Source organism: Etheostoma spectabile, unplaced genomic scaffold (assembly GCF_008692095.1).
Source record: "Etheostoma spectabile isolate EspeVRDwgs_2016 unplaced genomic scaffold, UIUC_Espe_1.0 scaffold351, whole genome shotgun sequence".
NCBI lineage: Eukaryota > Metazoa > Chordata > Actinopteri > Perciformes > Percidae > Etheostoma > Etheostoma spectabile.
In genome coordinates this window covers 198,916-210,733 of record NW_022605590.1, presented here as the reverse complement: position 1 = coordinate 210,733, position 11,818 = coordinate 198,916, and the positions used below count along the sequence as shown (strand labels likewise).

Here is an 11,818-nt window from a genome sequence, read left to right as displayed (position 1 = left end):
TGTGTTTGTGGTGTGTGTGTGTGTGTGTGTGTGTGTTGTGTGTGTGTGTGGGATTGTGTGTGTGTTTTGTTGTTGTGGTGTGTGTGTGTTGTTTTGATGTGACGTGTGTGTGTGTGTGGTGTGTTTGATGTGATCGTGTGTGTGGGTGTGTGTTTTGATGTGATCGCTGTGTGTGTGTGTGTGTTTGATGTGATCGTATGTGTCTGTGTGTGTGTGTTTTGATGTGATCGTCTGTGTGTGGGTGTGTGTTTTGATGTGATTGTCTGTGTGTGTGTGTGTGTTGGGTTGTGATTGTCTGTGTGTGTGTGTTGTGATTGTGTGTGTGTTGTGATGTGATCATGTTTGTGGGTTGTTTGTGTTGTGTGTGGTGTGTGATGTGATCATGTGTATTTGAGTTGTGTGTGATGGTTGTTGTGATCATTCTTAAAATTCTTTTATTAGGATAAACCCTTGGATGATCTCGTTTTCGAGGGGGGAAGTTACCGCAAAAAGGTGTGTGTGGTGTGTGGTGTTTGTTGTGTGTGTGTGTGTGTGTGTGTGTGTGTGTTTGTGTGTGTGTGTGTGTGTGTGTGTGGTGTGTGGGTGTGTGGTGTGTGTGTGTGTGTGTGTGTGTGTGTGTGTGTGGGTGGTGTGGGTGTGTGTTTCCTTGCTTGCAGCTGCACTGTCATGGCAATGGAAACTTCTGTTGATTGATCAGAGCCGGCCGTGCTCCAACTGGAAGATTAATCGTCATCAACGTTGTCATCTTGAGCTGCCTCTGGCCCCGCCTTCATCAGATACACTGATGTGATTGGTGCAGCAGCTGGCTAAAAGGGCATATTTAGAGAGGCAGCGTTACTCGATGCCGATAACTCAGTTGTGTCTAGTGAGAACACTGGTTACCAGGGTAATCAAAACAATGCTTAAAGGTCCCATAACATAGTGCTTTTGGATCTTTTATAGGACCTAAGTGTCCCCTAAACTGTATCGAATCTCTTTATAGACCTTAGTGGTCCATATACTGTATCTGAAGTCTCTTTATATAGACCTTAGTGGTCCCTAATACGTATCTGAAGTCTCTTTTAATAGACCTTAGTGTGTCCCTAATACTGTACTGAAGTCTCTTTATAGACCTTACTTAGGTCCCTAATACTGTATCTGAAGTCTCTTTATATAGACCTTAGTGGTCCCTAATACTGTATCTGAAGTCTCTTATATAGCCTTAGTGGTCCCTAACTGTATCTGAAGTTCTTTTATATAGACCTTAGTGGTCCCCAATACGTATTGAAGTCTCTTTATATAGACCTTAGTGGTCCCCTAATACTGTATCTGAAGTCCTTATATAGACCTTAGTGGTCCCTATACTGTATCTGAAGTCTCTTTATAAACCTTAGTGGTCCCAATATACGTATCTGAGGCTCTTTTATAGCCTTAGTGGTCCCTAATACTGTATATAAGTCTCTTATATAGACCCTAGTGGTCCCTAATACTGTATCTGAAGTCTCTTTATAGACCGTAGTGGTCCCCTAACTGATCTGAAGTCTCTTTATATAGACCTTAGTGGTCCCCTAATACTGTGTCTGATGGTCTCTTTATATAGACCTTAGTGGTCCCTAATACTGTATCTGAAGTATCTTTATATGACTTAGTGGTCCCCTCATACTGTTCTGAAGTCTCTTATATAGACCTTAGTGGTCCCTAAACTGTATTGAGTCTCTTTAAGAACCTGGGTCCTAACTGATCTGAATCATATTCATACAACTCATATTAATGTTAAAAAACCTCAAAGTGTGAAATCTTCATGCCATGGAACTTTTTAACCCTTTAAGTCCGGTAGTTAGTTGTCAACTATTAAATTAATCTGCAATCTTTTTGATAATCGATACCTTGGTTTGAGTGATTTTTTTAATAAGAGAAAGAAAAGCGGAAATTCTCTGAAAGCACCAAGTCCCGTTCAGATCCTGTAAAGCTGGAGTGTTTTGTCACGTGTGTAAATTTGTTAAGTACAACTTCCAGCTTTATTTCCACTCTTTGATCCCGGTCCAAGTCAAACCACTTCATTCCAGCTGCTCCTTACTATCTTTACCAGGAAGTCACAGAGTACAAAATCTTGACCTTTTTCCCCTGATTCCTTCTGGGTCGGCGGTGAATCTCATTCTCTCGCATGAATGCGTTGAGTGTGTCTCTTGGGGTGTGTGTTGTGTTCAGCCCCAGCCGGTGTTTTCAGTGTTTATATGACAGCGGTCTCCGGGGATTAACTGATCAACTTCCTGCTGCTCTACGGGGGAAATCAACACTTCTGATAAACCGGCTTCTGTGAGCTTTGACCTTTTTTTTTTTTTTTACAGTAGTGATCTGGTGGCGGAGTCACGGCCACGTTTCTCTCATTCTTAAGGTAAATAAGTCACCGGCTGGTGTTTTTTTTTTTTTTTCTTGTGGTGAAGTGGAAGCTCGGGCTGATGGTTGGTTGAGTTTTAACCACATGTAATAAACCAGCGGCTCAGAGGCAGAGAGGTGTCTGGGTCGCCTGTGGTTTCTGAGCGTGTGTGTGTGTGTGTGTGTGTGTTAGGATGTTTTTGTGGTATGTGTGGTCTCATAATGTCGAGGCTGCATCTGGTGGGTTGATGCACGTGGTTACAGAAGATGTCAGAGACACAAACTGTGTGTGTGTGTGTGGATCGTGGGTGACGAGGGCACGCACTAGAATAAAGGTGACTGAAAGTGTTGAGATGAGTGGTGTGTGTGTGTGTGTGTGTGTGTGTGTGTGTGTGTGTGTGTGTGTGTGTGTGTGTGTGTTGTGGTGGGTCGTGCGCGCGAGAGAGGAAACACTTTTATTTAGGCTCTTGAGGTCTCACTTGATTAGGTTTGGTTCAGCTGTTCCTTTAAAAATTTAAGCACATACACAGTTTTTAATTCACATTTCTTTTCCTTTTACACTACACACACACTCTCCCACACACACACACACACACACACACACACACACACACACACACACACACTGCACTACATCCTGCATCCTAGCCTGTAGTATTAATCTCCTCCCTGTGGATTTCCTGGTCAGACACACCAAGATAGGAAAGTGTGTGTGTGTGTGTGTGTGTGTGTGTGTGTGTGTGAATATTTGAGCAGCACCACTCCATCCATCATCCTCCTCCCCCTTTCCCGTGTGTGAAAGGTGAAGCAGGGACTCTAACCTCTTTCATCCCCGGCGCTCCCTCCCTTCACCTGGGCAGACTCTCCCTCCCTCCCTCCCTCCCTCTCTGCATTTCTTTTGGTTTGTTTGCTCTCTCTCTCTGTGCTGATCGTCCCCTAGAGGTGAAAGCGGCACCGGAGTGGAACTTGATGGAGTTTTTGGGTTTCAGAAATCCTAGCAGGACATTAGTGAACAAAATATGGAAACTAAAAGTGCATCTTTGGTAGACACGAACGCGAGAAGTTAGCAGGCCGCAAAAACCATGGCTTCACCTCCAACGCTGCCTTTGAGTTTAGAGACTTAGTGATTGCCTTTTTGGGGCAGTTTCAGCAATACCTAAGCATGACTTCACCTGTGACCACAATCGTGGAACAATACAGTCAGCTCTCCTTTTTTGGGCTTCTGTTTCCAATCTGGGTTTTCTCCCAAAAAATGCTTTCATTCCAGCTCACATGCAGCCTAGCTGTGTTTGCACATTTTGCTCTGCATTTATTTCGACTCACGTGCTACTCTCTCCCCACATGCCGATTATATCTTTTCTTCTTTTCATGTGAACATATTTTTATTGGATTTCAACAGGAACACAAGTTATACATGTTGCCATCATGCCAGTAACAGAAATAGATTAGATAAAAGGAAAGAGAGTAGAATATTATATTATATATATATATATATATATACACGTAAATATTGTATACATACATACACATTGTCCATTTGTGAAGCCATATTCACAACAGCATCCATACACCTATTCTTCTTCTTCATACTTACTATACTATGACCCCCCCCCCTTCCCCCAATTTATAAACAAATTACTGTACACACACACACACACACACAACACACTCACATACAACACACTGTCTGGTGGAGTCATCAGTTTCTCTCGTTGGTGTGTTAATGTAATGACTGCCCCTCCACACAACAATGGGTCAATAAATAATACCAATCAGTCAATACCGTAAAACTAAATATTAGATATTTACACAAAATGTTTGGCGTGCAAAACTTTTCGTTGTGTGTGATGAATGAAAGAATAAGATGTCTCCAGTTTCCTGTTTAGACATCTCGGTTGTGTGCCGTACATCTTTATGAAAGCAACTTAACTCGGTACATGATGGATAAAGTCTCTCTTTCTGTTTCCTACTGTCTTTGCTTAAAGTGTGCGGGTCAATGGGAGGGATTAGATCAGGGCGTTTGGTTAGTCCCTGCAAGTAGGTATTAGGGGGACAGAACGAGGCCGTGGAGCCGGGCCGGCGCTACTTGGACTCGGGAGGTGGTTGTGTGTGTGTGTGGTGTGTGTGTGGGGTGGGGGGGGTAAGATGGAACTAGCATGCTGGCAAACCGTGCATGTGTACCTGGGAGGCAGGCTTGGCATAGAGAATGAAGAAAGAGGAAAAAGGCGGTGACTGATAGGAAGAAGGTAGTGTGATGCCACTGGCTCCAAGGCTGTCATCTGGGTGTGCGTGGTGTGTCTCCGTTGATGTTTGTGTTGTTCTCAGGGAGAGGGTGTGTTGTGTGGGTGTGTGTCTCAGGGAGAGTTTGGTGTGACAGGGAGAGTGTGTGTGTGTGTCTGTAAGTGGGTGAGTGTGCATGTGTGGGGAGAGTATCTGAGTGTGTTGTGTGTCAGGGAGTGTGTTGTATGTATGTGTGGTGTATGTCAGGGAGATTTGGGTTGTGTGTGTGTGCCAGGGAGATGTGTGTGTGTGTGTGTGTGTGTGTGTGTGTGTGTGTTTGGGTGTAGCACACGGTACTTGTGCAACGAGATTAAAGCAATCCCTTTACAGCGTTGACACAAAATATCAAAAATAAAAAATATAAAGTCAAAGATATAAAGTGTAGGTAGTGCAGAGGGAAAAAAAGAGAGGGGCTCACAGTCCTGAGTGCGGAGAGCAACTGCATACATATATAAATTAGCTTTGAACTGTTAGCTGTTAACTAGCGTCCCATGCAGCGATGCTCATGTTGCCTCTAACGTCCGTTTCTGCTGTGTCAGAAAGAAGCCCAGACAAAAAGTGGCACCGAAATCCGCGTTGCTACTCGGTCCGGTACGGTAGATACCGGCCATTTTGGCACTGGTGCCGTATGTTCACCGAATTTCCAGACTGATCTCATAAAATGGCGTATGTATGTACGTCTTATTAAGGCGCATACTCGCTTTTTAGCGTGTTTATCAACATTGTTTGGCCTAGTGCTGGGCAATACATCGAAATTATATCGACATCGCGGTTTTGAGACTAGATATTGTCTTAGATTTGGGATATAATCACAATATCGTAATATGGTGAGTGTTGTATTCCCCTGGTTTTTAAAGGCTGCATTACAGTAAAGTGATGTCGTTTTCTGAACTTGAGACTCAAGAGACACGATATTGTGCAGCAGCCCTACTCAGCACGTAAATAAACAAGCAAGAAAAGTGGACTAGTCCTTTAACAGCTGGCTAGTAGCTGTGGCTGTGTTGAGAGGATTTTTGAAGTCGTGCTGTTACAGACACGTCAGTCTGTCACCCGGCCACTGACCTCACCGAGCACCTTGCTGCAGGCACACACACACACACACACACACACACACAACACTACACAACACACACACACACCACACACACAACACACACACACACACACACACCACACACACACCACACACACACACCACACACACACACACACACACACACACACACACACACACACACACACCACACAAACACACAACAACACACAACACACACACCACTCTCTCGCTCAGCAGGTTATGTTGTTTCTGATGAGCAGAGGCTTTGATGAAGGTCTCAGGAGGGCGTTTAGTCGGCATGTTGTACAACACGAGGTGCTGCCTCTGCCTCCTTTTTTATCTTTCTTATCATACTCTTTCTTTTAATCTTCCTTGTTTTTTTCCCTCCTCTATCTTTCTCCCCTGTTTCTCTACGACTCCTCCCTTTGCTTTACTCTGCCTCCCGTCTCGTCTCCTCTTCCTTTCTCCTCCCCCTCTCCCTCACGTCCACTCTTTCTGCCCGTCGTCAAAAAAAAAAAAGATTTCTATACATACAAATCATTATCTTCCATCTTTCAATACTACATGATGCTTGCCTGTTAACATTTTGCAGAAGGAGGAAGAAACTTGTTACAATATATAGTGTGTGTGTTGGTGGTGTGTGTGTGTGGTGTGTGTGGTGTGTGTGTGTGTGTGTGTGGTGGGTGGGGTGTGTGGTGTGTGTGTGTGGGTGTGTGTGCTGTGGTGTGTGTGTGTGTGTGTGTGTGTGTGTGGTGGTGTGTAGCTGAGCTATATTTTATACTGGCCATCTGTCTCTGTTGCATTAGAAATTAGTGTGTGTGTGTGGTGTTTGTCAGCGGCCTTCTGTTGCTACCTGAAAGCTGGACATCTGTCCTACTGACCAAACACACACACACACAAACACACACACACACACACACACACACACAACTGCTGCAAAACAGCTCAGGTTAGTGTGTGTAGTTCGGGGTTGGTAGTTTGACGTGAATTTATATTGTGACTTTTCACAGACGATAAATTGGACATTTTTGTCTGATTGCCTGTGAGGCTTAATATTAAAGATAAATAAAAGTTGACATCACACACACACACACACACACACACACACACACACACACGTTAGGGGCGCTCCAGTGATTTAGCATTGGACTTCCATGAAGTCAGAAGAGACTTGTTAAAAAGGAAGGGCCTCTGCAGAGGAAGAGATATTCCTACTTTTAAACCCAAGTAGTGGGTCAACCTTCAACAATGCTGGATCCTACAATTCCCAGAATGCAACCCGATAGCTTCACTTCTCCCTCCCTATACCTGGTAAATGCTGACGTCGTTTTAAACTCCTTGCTCCCAATTTTTAACACAGGGGTTTAAACAAAAAAAAAAAAAAAAAAAAAAGTGTTGTCTCAGCGCCAAGGTAACACTGATGACTCGACGGAGCTTCTCCAGAGATGCAGAGAACACTAGATGGGTGTTTTCACAGGCTGAGTAGTACTCTGTAGTACTCTGTAGTACTCTGTTGTAGTTCTCCTCATGGCTAGTAAACATGCGGATGACTTTCTCTTTCAGTTGATCCTCCAATCGTCACTCTGGGGTCCTGAGGGGTTGCTTGATATTTCCACTGGTTACCTTATAGTCTCAGTGTTGGATGTGTACTCTGCTAAAACCTCCGTCTGTAGCTTCACCCGACATGTTTCTATTTTTATTTTTATTTTTTTGAGTTTTAATGGAGACGACACAACTGCAGAGAAACCGCTGTCGGCCTCCGAGAGCCCCGTGGAGAATCGGACGTAAACGGAAAGTGTAAATTGGATGAAATGATGATGTAGCGGGGGTGACCTTCCGAATGTAAAGACCTCAGACTGAAAGCAGATTGCAGCTGTGGGTCTGTAGTGTGTTGGGGGGGGGTCGGGGGTATGGATCTTGTTACCCAAGGTACCCAGATATTAAATCACATACACACACACACACACACACACACACTGTCCTTGCAGCCTTTTGTATTGATTTATATTGACCCATGGTTGTGTGGAGGGCCAGTCATTAAATTAACACACCAACGAGAGAAACTGATGACTCCACCAGACAGTGTGTGTTGTGTGTGTGTGTGTGTGTGTGTAAAGCAGCACAAAGAAAGTGCTCACCTTAGGTCATTAGTTCCATACCCATAAACCTGTACGCACACTCTGGAGGAGAGTATATCGGCAGCAGAATGACTTCCAGACCCCGAAAGCTCAGCTCATTTCTCAGCCTGAGGATTGTGGGAAAAGCTGCGTTTTGGCCTCCTCTGGGAAAAGCAAACACTTCTACCTGCACATTCATCTTCCTTATAGGAGTCCGTGCACGTTAGCATGTCAGAGCACATTTATAACGAGCGCGGGGATAAGACCTGGCTATGAGAATATGGAGCATGCAGGCTGGGATCTGCTGATATGAAGTGGAGCAGATCCTGGTTCACGCTGAAACCAACTAACACACTGTTGTAGGTGTCGGTAGATTATTAAAAATGTTGTTGTTATTAAAAATAACAACAACATTAAAACATATCCCGTTTTGGCTTTAGCAGTAAGGGTTGCCCTATGGCCCGGGGGCAAGTAAATAGAACAACCCGCCAAACAGGCAAGTAAATTATTATTATTATTATTATTATTATTATTATTGTTATTATTCAGTTATTTGCAATAATCATTTTGTCATTATCGATTTATTTCCCACGCCTGGGAACACTTGTTGAATGATTTGATTTAAATGTGCCGTTGGCCAATTGAGAACTGAGTTGATGCTAGTGACATGTGCCTGGCAGCTGTCTTGTTAGAAGAAGATGATGATGATGATGATGATGATGATGATGATGATGATGATGACTGCGTACGAGCTAAAGTGAAAGAGTGTTTCAAGCGTCAGGGAAGAAGTAGATTTCTTGGGGTGTTATGTACGATGAAACAACTTTGAGTCCAAGACAGATAAAAGTGGATCATTTTAAAAAGGAACGTCTCCATTTTGAATTATTATTTGATAACCACCAATAAAAAAAGCGACATGTATAGGGGGCAGTAAAAATTAACGCCAGACAAGTAGAATGTGCGAAAAAAGTGCAAAAGAACCTTAATGTTCATCCAGGATGAAGCTTATGTTCTGAATATTAAAGGGACAGTTCACTCCAAAGTCTATAGACACAATTGTTTTCACCCGTGACCCCGATATGTCTATTTAGATTTACAAATATAAATACAAATCTTTGTTTTTATCCCCCTAGTCTCCTCAGATTCGGGTATCTAATTAGACAGTAAGCCTGGGTAAAGTTTGAAAATGTTAAATACCTGTCCCTGAGTGTCTAAACACCTATTTCTAAATGATAATGAGGGTAATAAAAGCATGTTTTAACCCCTTTTCTTCATTTTAAAAGAAGACCAACACAAAATGATCTAAACACAAATGTAGTTTCTTTTAATAGAAGTCCTTCTGAAAGTAACTTTGCAGAAACAGTTGTTCACTGTAGTTTTTAATCATACAAACAGGAAGACATGGTGCCTTTGTTGGGGACTATTTTTCGCGGTGGATTAATCCACATTTGGTGCTCTAGTGCAGAGGTTTTCCACGTGGGATGCGGGGAGGCTCAGTGAATGGAAGGGCAAAAAAAATGACATTACTAATCAAAAGAAGATCATACAAAATAGCCTAAATTTGGTTTAAGAGAGTAGTTTGGGGGAATTTAACTGTTTTTCCCACGTTTCCAGAGTCTGAAACTGATAAATGAGGACAGACCTTTTGTTTATGCATGTGGTGTAATCTGAAGTTATGTCAAACGGCAATGTTAGGACATCTTGGCGTGAGTGGTTGAGTGTCTACGGGATCAAATAACATAATCACATAATCACATAATCATGATCCCGTCCAGGAATTCACAGAAAATAATCAAGTAAAACAAAAGCCTTTTTTCAAGAAGTCTCAGACGTTGAAACCCCTCGTTTACTCAGGTGTGTGTGTGTGTGTGTGTGTGTGTGTGTGTGTGTGTGTGTGTGTGTGTGTGTGTGTGTGTGTGTTGTGTGTGGTTTGTAGTGTGCGGGTGTGTGTGTGTGGGTGTGTGTGTGTGTGGCTGTTGGGGTGTCTTGTGTGTGTGGTGGTGTGTGTGTGTGTGGTGTGTGTGTGTGTGTGGTGGTGTGTGGGTGTGTGTGTGTGAGAGTATCTGCAGCTGAGGGCTCTATATACACCACGGCCATCTGTCTCTGTTGCCATTAGTGTTCATGGTAAAGAAGGAAACATTTTTGACAACAATTGAGTCTATGGCACGATGAGAGATGTATCATACTTTGGTTACGGGGAACCAGGAGATATATCTGTTACTATAGATTACTTTTGATAGCCAACCCTCAAATGGTCGGACAAAAACACACGGTTAACTGACGATGTGTAAATGGTTCCTGACCTTATGAAGGTAAACAGTCTGAATCGCAGGGTTACACTGCAAACAGAGGACATTAGTGTTCGACCTATCTTTAATCCGAGGCATGGTACACACGGCGGTATTGTTAAAAATGTAGCTTGTTTATGGGCTGGGACTTTGAGCCACAACAGGTGTTTAGGTCCCGTAATGGAGCTTTTGAAAAACGCAGCCCAGGTGAAGACTTCAGAAATGCCGTTACTTGAAGAACCATTTAATGCTCCAATTTGCTAATAAATAATTGATATTACCTTGGTCGTATTCCCGGCAAAAATTGAAAACAAACTTTGCTGACGCTTTAACTCAAGTTTTTTAACTTTTCTTACCATTTGGTCACTTTTTGACATTTAAACACTAAGTATTTAATTTAGTTTACAGTTATTGTGGAATATCTAGTCAAAAACCTTATAGGATGCAATTATACCTAATGTTTGAGTTAGAAAAAGCAGAGAAATTAGGAGATTTCGTGAGACAAAATTAAAGGATGCGATGTTGATAAGCACAGACTGGATATGTCACTTTATCAATACCTACTCAACAACACTTCACTTTGTTTACAATGGTATAAAATTGAAAGGACCACCAAGTAATAAAGTAGAGATTGTCTGGCAAAGAGCGTTGGAACAATATGTTATTTTGGGTGGTTGAAAAGAACACCTGATTAAGGACAAGGGTCAATTATGACCCGAGGACAACATGAGGTTTCAAAAACACTTTCTAATTTTTGTGTTGGTGTGATTCTAATTAAAAGTTACTGTCTCCAGACGTTACAACTCAGAAAACAGAGTGACGTGATAAGAGGGGCGGGATCATGTATAATATTTATGTTATTTTACTTATTCTTGACCCCCAGGGGGAAGAATACGACAGTTAACAACTTGAGTAGTAGGCAAGAGTGCAGAAAAAAACATCAAATGGCCTGAAAACCAAGCCCAGGGTTGAAGTCTTTCAGAAAATGACGTGGCATGACGGAGATTTAGTCCCCAAAACACTGCATGTGTGGACGGGATTCCCTCTTAGAGAACGAAACAAAGGAAAACCACTGGTTTTACAAAGTACCCCTGATATTGGGTGAGGGGAGAGTGGTCTGGCACGTGCCACTGTGTGTGTTAATAGATTTGTACTGTACGCAGGCAAGGAATCCAGCGCCCAGGGTGGTGCACGGTCGACCACGCCCCTGACTCTCCGTTATCTAATGGTGGACACACAGACCATGTGGTTACTCAGCCATGTTTGTGTGCTGTTACGTAGCGGTGGATGCGGGGCAACACCCGGTGTGACGAGTGCATTATCTAAAGCTGCTGAGTCAAAGGTCACCGTTTTTTTGTGCACGTTACGCAGATGTGGTTGACAGAAGAGCTCTGCTTTCAGTTTGCAAAGCCCGCAGAAGGAGTTTTATGGAGTGGGTGTTTGGATCTTCTCTCAGGCCACGTCACCCAAGTGATCACAACAATCGCCTCTGTGAAACCGTTGTGGAGTATTTATTTTATAGACCTACATTCGCCTCTTTTTGTTCCGTTATTGAACACTTTAAGGTATCGTCGGCCAGTTTTTGTGAGATTAACAGCTCTTGGGCGATTTGGTTTCTTCATTCGGCTAGGGGCCAGGAAAAGCGTTCATTGGGATTGGTTCTCACAAGACCAACGCAGGGGTCATTGTTTAGACGTGTCTCCCCGATCTATTCTGTCGTC

The 11,818-nt window shown here is 43.1% G+C and overlaps 1 protein-coding gene and 1 long non-coding RNA gene across 2 annotated transcripts in view; one reads left to right on the top strand and one right to left on the bottom strand.

Moving 5' to 3' along the window:
• LOC116686303 (uncharacterized) overlaps positions 1 to 5,222 on the bottom strand; it is a 9,898-nt gene extending 4,676 nt beyond the window's left edge. The window contains exons 1-2 of the long non-coding RNA XR_004331214.1: positions 5,104 to 5,222; positions 1,600 to 1,604 (exon numbers count right to left, since the gene is read on the bottom strand). This is a non-coding gene — a long non-coding RNA (uncharacterized LOC116686303). The remainder of the gene's footprint in view (positions 1 to 1,599; positions 1,605 to 5,103) is intronic.
• The window catches only part of arhgap5 (Rho GTPase activating protein 5), an 87,156-nt gene that overhangs the window by 49,412 nt on the left and 25,926 nt on the right, over positions 1 to 11,818 (top strand).